Below are 7963 nucleotides of genomic sequence, written 5' to 3' on the forward strand. Positions count from 1 at the left end.
TATATATATATATATATATATATGATATCCAAGTTAACGATTTAATGGGGAAATAAGAAAATTTAAGGACAGAATTCCTTAGCAAATCAGAATCAGTTATATAATCCTCCTTTGATTCTAATCTATATAATACCTTGTTATTAAGTATTAAGAAGTGAAAGTATATATTATCTTGTGGATGCTTGCCGTTTATAAGTAATATCTATTGGTCAATTTTCCTTTTGATTAATCATTGAATGTATATCAGGGAGTGTTTAATAGATTTTTTTTGTAAGAAGTAATAATTTAATTTTTTTGTCATATTCATATTTAAATAAATCAATTATTTTATTAAATAATTGTCATGATTTTTTACCTTTGTACCAAATGATTTGGAAAGCTCGATATCGAATTCAGAGTTGGGCATATATTATTTAAGACTCCTCCTCTTTATTACTAACAAGGAGCCTTAAATTATTTTAAATAATTTTCATTAAATATTCGCACAATTAGCCCGACATAATTTGGAGGCACTGCTGAGATCGAGATTATTTTCTCATATTGGTACAAACAGTGAAAAACCATTCCAATACTTCTGTCAAGCTAGTTATTTTTTTTTATTAATTAATTGAGACCATGAGTGTTGCAAGCAGTGAGAATGGGAATACCCCAGAGCAAATGATCCACAGAATTGTTGAATTCATATATACACGGTTAAAATTTGATCAAGGGATGGATGTTTGGATTAATGATTTGAAGAGAAATGCTAGAGCAGACCTTAATGATATCTGGGCAACAGACGGCCTGGTTGAACGCTATTTAACATGTATGAACTTAGCCTCTAGCAGTTCAGACAAAGAAAAAAAATGAATATGTGCCCTACCTCCTGTTTTATATGCATTAATGGAGGTAGATACCCAATCAAAAGCTAGAAAAGAAGATATAGAAAAATTGAGGTCTCAATTACATGAGATAGAATCAAATATTCAACATATGAACTCTGAGAGAAACCAATTAGAGATAGATATCTGTAACAAGGAAGCCTTTATTAGGGACTTAGAAACTGATGCTGAACATAGTCGCATAGCATACCGTAAGCTCAGAGAGGATTTTGAAGAATTACGGCAACAGTTGTTTAAAAATCAACAGTCAGGTGTATATGGTGTGGAGAGATCTCCTGATCCTCCAGTAATCACTCCCCAATATAAAAATTGGGCACCATATGTTCCTAGAGCCAAACCAATTCATAATGATGATTCAGAGGCACAAGGTGTTTTGGGCCGGTTGGCTAAAGCTTGCCAAGCTGTGACCACCTTATTGGGCAATCACAGAACCAGGACCCCTATAGACTCCTGTCAAGACTCATCCCCAGAGAGGAATGAGCGCCGTAAGTCCCTTGTGTCCAATGTATCCTATAAAAGTTATGCTTCCAATCTTAATACAAGTGGGTCTGAGAGTGATGAGAGGAAGCGGGATTCCAGTCCTGTCCCAAGAAGGGGGAAAAACACCCATAAAAGGGGTTCAAAAGGTAAAAATCCCCAATCTCCAGAAGGAAAACAAAATTCTGCCAGCATAATTAAATTTTTGAATACTGCTATACCAAAATTTTCTAAGAAAGGTTCTTCCCAAATAGCGACCCATTTAGAAATGTATGAGTCTACTATGGAATCTTTGGACTTGTCTGAAGCAGACAGAATCAGGTTTCTTCCATGGGCCTTTGATGACAGATACCGTCATTACTTTTCCTCCTTTAGAAAGAGAGGAATCACTAAATGGCAGTCAGTCCTACATGAAGTTAAATTAGAATTTGGGCCATACCGAAATACCACTGCCGCAAAGAGAGAAATTTATAGACTTACATGTCGGCCTAACCAAAGCCCCCAAGACTTCCTCTTTGTGCTCAAAAATGCCTATGGTCTGGCCTACAGAGACCCTGATTGGGAATCTATAGATTTTAAACAGTTGTTTTATGACGCTTTACCAGCCCAGATCAAATTATTCTTGCCCATGATCTGGATATTGAAAGTCCCCTAGAAAAGCTGGTAACATCAGCAACCTTACTGTTTAACATCAGTGAGGGCCCAAATGTGAAAGGAAAACTAAAAGATTCCCAGAACACGATGTCAATGAATCTAAAGTAAAACCTCATTCAAATTTTGAGTCCCAGCCAAAAAAAGTACCTTCAGCCAATGGGTTTAATCAGCAGAACCGAAGACAGCCAAATCCCATACAAAACAAACCTCAAAATCCTAAGGGATCAGAAGGAAATAGTTCAGGTTCTGGAAGCCAGGACTATCGTCCTCGTTTCAACCAGGATTACTGAGGGTACCAGGGTAGACAGAATTATAGGGGTTACCAAGAGTACAGGCATCCCCAGGGGTATAGACGTTGGGACAATAGGCCCAGGCAGCAATGGGGAAAAGGGCAGGAACCACCAAATTCACCCAGGGGTAAATCACCCACAGGGAACCAAAATGGTCCCCAGAATCAAAACCCACGTAAACCTAGCAGATTTGATCAACTTGCAGATCAGGTTTCCAAGTTAACTGACATTGTGAGTAAATTGTCTCAAGTTTCTGCACCAAAACAGTCTGAGGATTTTTTAGATGTGAAGGCGGGACCCAGTTCCGCCAATTAAAAGAAACAGGGTCAGGTCCCTGTACGGAAGTGGATACGGCAATACCAAATATGGACAACAATCATATTTTGCATTGCACCGACCCAACCGGGGTCAAAGGGAAGTCTAATGTTTCATTTATCTTGCAGCCAAATAAGGTCAATTCTCGTGATCCAATGTCACTACAGCCCGTGTGTGAAATACCCTCTGTTCAGTTCGTCACAGTGGTGGAATCCATGGGAACCCAGATGACCTGCAGGCGGAACCAGGAGGAGATAAATCCAAATATCCTGACGCTGCAGAAGGATCATTCTTTAAAACAACAGATGGCAAATCACTCCAATTTTCTCTGTAATCTCTTACAGTTAGACGGCCGATACTTTATAGATACCTGTCTCCAAGATGGATGTGTCGGACCAATCCAAGGTTTATTGCAGGGGTGTCCAAACTACGGCCCGCGGGCCAACTGCGGCCCGCGATCCATTTTAAATTGGCCCGCATCAAATTCCCCCAGCCTACTGCGGGAAGGCACCTCATTCCCTCTGATTGCAGTGCAGCTCCCTGGAGAGGAGAGACTGCTGCTGCTGTGCCGGCACGCCCCGCCCCTGATTCGCTGGCTGGCTGGGCTGTGTGGAGACTGGGTAGGTGGGGAGACAGAGTGTGGATGTCACAAGAGCTGCGCTGTGCTGCCCCGACACGCCCCCCTCTCCACGGCTTCACTCTGGTTGGCTGGAGTCGGACTGTGTGCCTGCCCTCTGTAGAGACTGGGTGGGGACTGGGAAGACAGAGTGTGAAAGTCTCGGGAGACTAAGAGAGACTGTGTACTGCAGTGTGCTGCCACCCATCACGGCTACAAGGTAAAAAAGAGTCAGTTTGTGCAGGAATCTTCTCTTCGTCTGTGCTCACACAGCAAACTCCTCCACAACTGTCTCTGGCTGTCAGAGTGAGCTACAGAGGGGTGGAGGAGAGAGGCAGACACACACCATGGAGCATTATGGTTAGGGCAGTGTTATATAATTGTTCTGGTTAGAGAACACTGTGAGACATAAGCACTTGCAGAGTTTTACTGGGAAAGAGATGCAGGAAGCTTGTCAGGGCTGATTAGTGTGGTAAATAATTATTATCCCCCTCAAGTATAAGCTGAAACGAACTATTGTACGTTAGAGTTGCCCTGTCCACTTTGGCGCCTCCCATTCTGTTGTGCCCCCAGATAATGGAACAATTAGCATGGTCGGCCCCCACACATTTTCACCTCACCAAATCTGGCCCTCGTTGTAAAAAGTTTGGACACCCCTGGTTTATTGGATACCGGGTCTCAGGTCACTATCTTATCTTTTAGCCACTTCCAACAGATCTTGGGGGTCATCAAAAAAGAAACCGAGATTAACGGCATTTGATGGCTCTTTGATAAGTGTGGGCGGTGACAGTTTACAGGTGAAAGACACATCCTGGCTGACATACAAGATTGGCAAAAAGATCCTTAGACATCCAACATTAATTGTAGATCTTCCATATGATCGGCTGATCATTGGAATTGATCTGCTCAAAAGATTAAGATCCATAATTGACTTTATTAATGAAGCAATATGGACACAGGTAAAAAGCCCAATTGCTTTTGAGCACTCCCACAATGCACGGCCACAACATAGTTGCCACATGATTGAAGAAAGGCCTAATTCTGTTGAAATCCATTTCCGGAACAATCAAATACCAAATATATCAATCCTGAAAAACGGTAAACCTGAAGAAAGTGTTAATACTTCCTTCCACATCATTAATATCCAAAAGGACAAAATCAAAAAGATAATTTTGGAGGATGATGTACTAACCATTTCTCTTAAAGGGGGAAATCAGGAAGTTGCAGGCATAACCAGACATGCACAATCATTGGTTAAAATCGAAAAGACCAATGATACTATGCTGGTTCCTGTACAGGTAAATAATATTGCCCGGGTGAAATATGCCAAGTTGGATCTCAAATCCGAGGCCAGCTACATAAGTCTAGGACTTCTAACGCAGATTACAAATCCTCAGATGATAAAATTTTCTTCCTTACAGGAATGGGTTTATGACCTGGACATAAAGCATTTTTTGTCTACCGAGCCAATAAATCACAAAAGTTTCACAAGAAACAACGTGTCAGTGTGCTGCGGTCTGTTGGACATTGTATATGACCTGGACAAAGACGACCAGAGTCAAAATGTGATTGCAAAGTGCATTTTATCTATCTCCCTAGGAAACAAATCTGCGAAACACGTTTTCAATGTGTTAAAGGAACCACAATATCAAATATATTTAGAAAATGACATTATACATTGATTTGCCGTACAGGTTGATTTGATCAATAATGTTTTGTGGTCCAGACTAGCAGGGAATCCAGAGGAATTCCAAGATAAAGAACAAGCTCTGAGATGGGGACAACGAATACCTTATGCAGTGGATATCTTAGTCGCCAAAAAGGTAAATATCCCTGGGGGATATAAATCATTTCTTTTACCCATTCGAGTAAAGAAGGGGCAAAAGCAGAGGAATACAGATGCATTGATTTGCTTATCCCATCGAATGCAGCAATTTGGATTGAAGGTAAAACCAAATCCCATAATAAATATTCATCAGGATCCATTATACATGGTTATCGATAACATGAATCCTTATAACATTATGTTACAAGAGGACACAATGATTGGCCTAGCCATCGATTCAGAATATTATACTTTTGGGTTTCAAAATGATGTAATTGGATTGATACCTGATGAATATCTAACAGAACAACAAGTAGTAGATCAACATTGCTTCTCAACACCTGAGGGATTGTTCAGTGTTCACTCTGTTTATCCTTTTAGTCCTGAAGAAGATACATGCTACATCGACGAGACATCATTGATATTCAACCATGAGATCAATAAAGGTGAGTATGAGTCATTCCAACAGGGGAAGGATCAGATATATCACACTACGGATGACCTGACCAGCAAGTTCGAAGAGGCTTATGAGGTACTGTGGGGAAACTAACCTGCATGTTACAAGAATCCAGACCGATCCAGATGCACCCCCTGTGTTTGTTAAACAATACCGACTTCCGTTAGCGGCTTATGAGTCACTCTCGGAAATCGTTAAAAATCTGGAGAAGAAGGGTATCATTCGCCCAGTACATAGTTCTTTTAATCATCCAATACTTGGAGTCCTTAAACCCAATGGTCAGTTTCGTCTTTGCTCAGACTTAAGACAGTTAAACAAACGAGTCTACATGTCTGGTTAGCCCGTACCATACATTGACCAATGCTTGGCACAAATCCAAGGATCTAAAATTTTTACTGCCCTTGATTGCGCACAAGGATATTGGACAATTAAAATAGATGAAAGGGATCAATACAAACTGGCCTTTACATTTGGAAAGCAACAATATGCATGGACCCGATTACCTTTCGGGTATATTAACGCAGGACATGAGTTTGCTGTATTCATGCACAAAGCAATGCCTGATGCTGCTGAACGAGGTACATTATCATATGTGGATGACATATTGATAAAAAGTACAACTTTTGAAGAGCATATTGCAGAACTAAAATATGTATTAAACCAGCTGAAGAAGGCGGGTGTAAAACTTTCTTTTCAGAAGGCCCAATGGTGCCGATCTAAGGTAAATTTCCTAGAAGAAGAAAGTGGAAGCGATAAAGAACATGAAATCTCCTACAAATCTCAAGGAGCTGAGATCATTCCTGGGTATGATGAACTATTCACGTAAGTTCATAGACAACTATGCGGAAATTACAAAACCTCTTTTGCAGTTGCTGAAGAAAGGAGCAAAATGGGAATGGAATGAGTTTCACAAACAAGCAGTATCTGAACTTAAAACTAAGCTTATCCAGGCTCCATGCTTTGCTTATCCAGAAGGTGGAAAACCCTTCTATATCGAAACAGGTTTTACCGACAAAAGTGTAAGTGCGGTTCTTTTCCAAAAACAAGAAAAACTGAATAAAATAATTGCTTATGCCAGCAAGTCGTTATCATCAGTTGAAATAAAATTTAATAACTGTGAAAAAGCGTTATTAGCGACTGTATGGGCTTTGCAATATTTCAGGAGCTTTATTCAAGGTGAAAAGATAATTGTGGAAACTGCACATCAATCGCTACAATATTTACAGAGTGGTCGGTTAAAGGATGGAAACCTGTCAAATAGTAGGATAACTGCATGGACAATGTCCCTTATGGGATGGCCATTGGAGATCAGATATAAACAGGATACTAAAAACCCAGTTGCTCAAGGATTAGCTGAACTTCACGATTGTATTAATATTGAACATAAAGATGAGTCACCAGAAAATGACTTTCTGGAGGAACAATCATTATCTCCATATAAATCATATGAAGAGGAGTATTGCAAATCATTACCATGTGTATATGTTGATGGCTGTTCTTTCCACACAGAAGGATCTGAAAAGATGCTGGTTGCAGGAATCGGGATCGTTTGGAATAATATATTTCCAGAGATATCCACAGGATATCAAATTGGTCCCAAAAGTAGCCAGGTCGCAGAGCTTGCCGCTGTGTACAAAGCAATACAAATGGCTATAGAATATGAGCTTAAGGAGTTTGTTTTAATTACAGATTCTGATTATGTTCGGAATAGTTTTGTGGAATACTTTCCCGGATGGAAAAGATCCAACATGTTGAGGAGTAACAAGAAACCAGTCAAACATGGTAAGCTGTTCTGCAAAATCAATGAATTGGTTACTACCTACGATCTTACTATCTATTGGAAGAAGGTAAGGGGTCATTCAAAGCATCCAGGCGCAGATAAAGATGGGAACGACCTAGCAGATTCCGTCGCCAAGAAAGCAGCCATTGATGGAGAGATCTTAGATATAGATGACCTCATGGGAACTATCCAAGTGGATGTCACAACCAGGGGACAGGCCCAAAAGGAGTCTCAACCTAATGTGGCGATGTGGAGCCAAGATTCCCCTAGCGAAGATCTCATTGAGAGCCAGAAAGGGGATCCTATTATTGGTTTATTTTATAAATATATTCAAAATCCACATGATCATCCCATAACTATAGAAGACTGTGCCGATAATGAGGAGTTACGCGTTTTAATGAAAGGTGAGTCCCAATTCTCATTACAGGATGGATTGTTGATACGAACCTCGAAAAACGGTATTACGCAATGGGTAGTACCTGCAGCATATCGGGGTTTGATGTTACAACATGCCCATGATGCCCCGACAGCTGGTCACCGAGGAGAGAAAATAACATATGAGTTGTTGAGGGACTATGCTTACTGGCCACACATGTTACAAGATGTCAGGACATATTGTCAAGGATGTTTGGTATGTCCTCAGTTCCAACCACAAGGACCCAATCATC

The 7963-nt window shown here is 40.6% G+C and overlaps 1 pseudogene; it reads left to right on the top strand.

Moving 5' to 3' along the window:
- The first annotated feature begins 882 nt into the window (after positions 1–882).
- Positions 883–2617, top strand: LOC108698299 (annotated as a pseudogene).
- The last annotated feature ends 5346 nt before the right edge of the window (positions 2618–7963 follow it).

This window comes from Xenopus laevis, chromosome 8L, assembly GCF_017654675.1.
Source record: "Xenopus laevis strain J_2021 chromosome 8L, Xenopus_laevis_v10.1, whole genome shotgun sequence".
NCBI lineage: Eukaryota > Metazoa > Chordata > Amphibia > Anura > Pipidae > Xenopus > Xenopus laevis.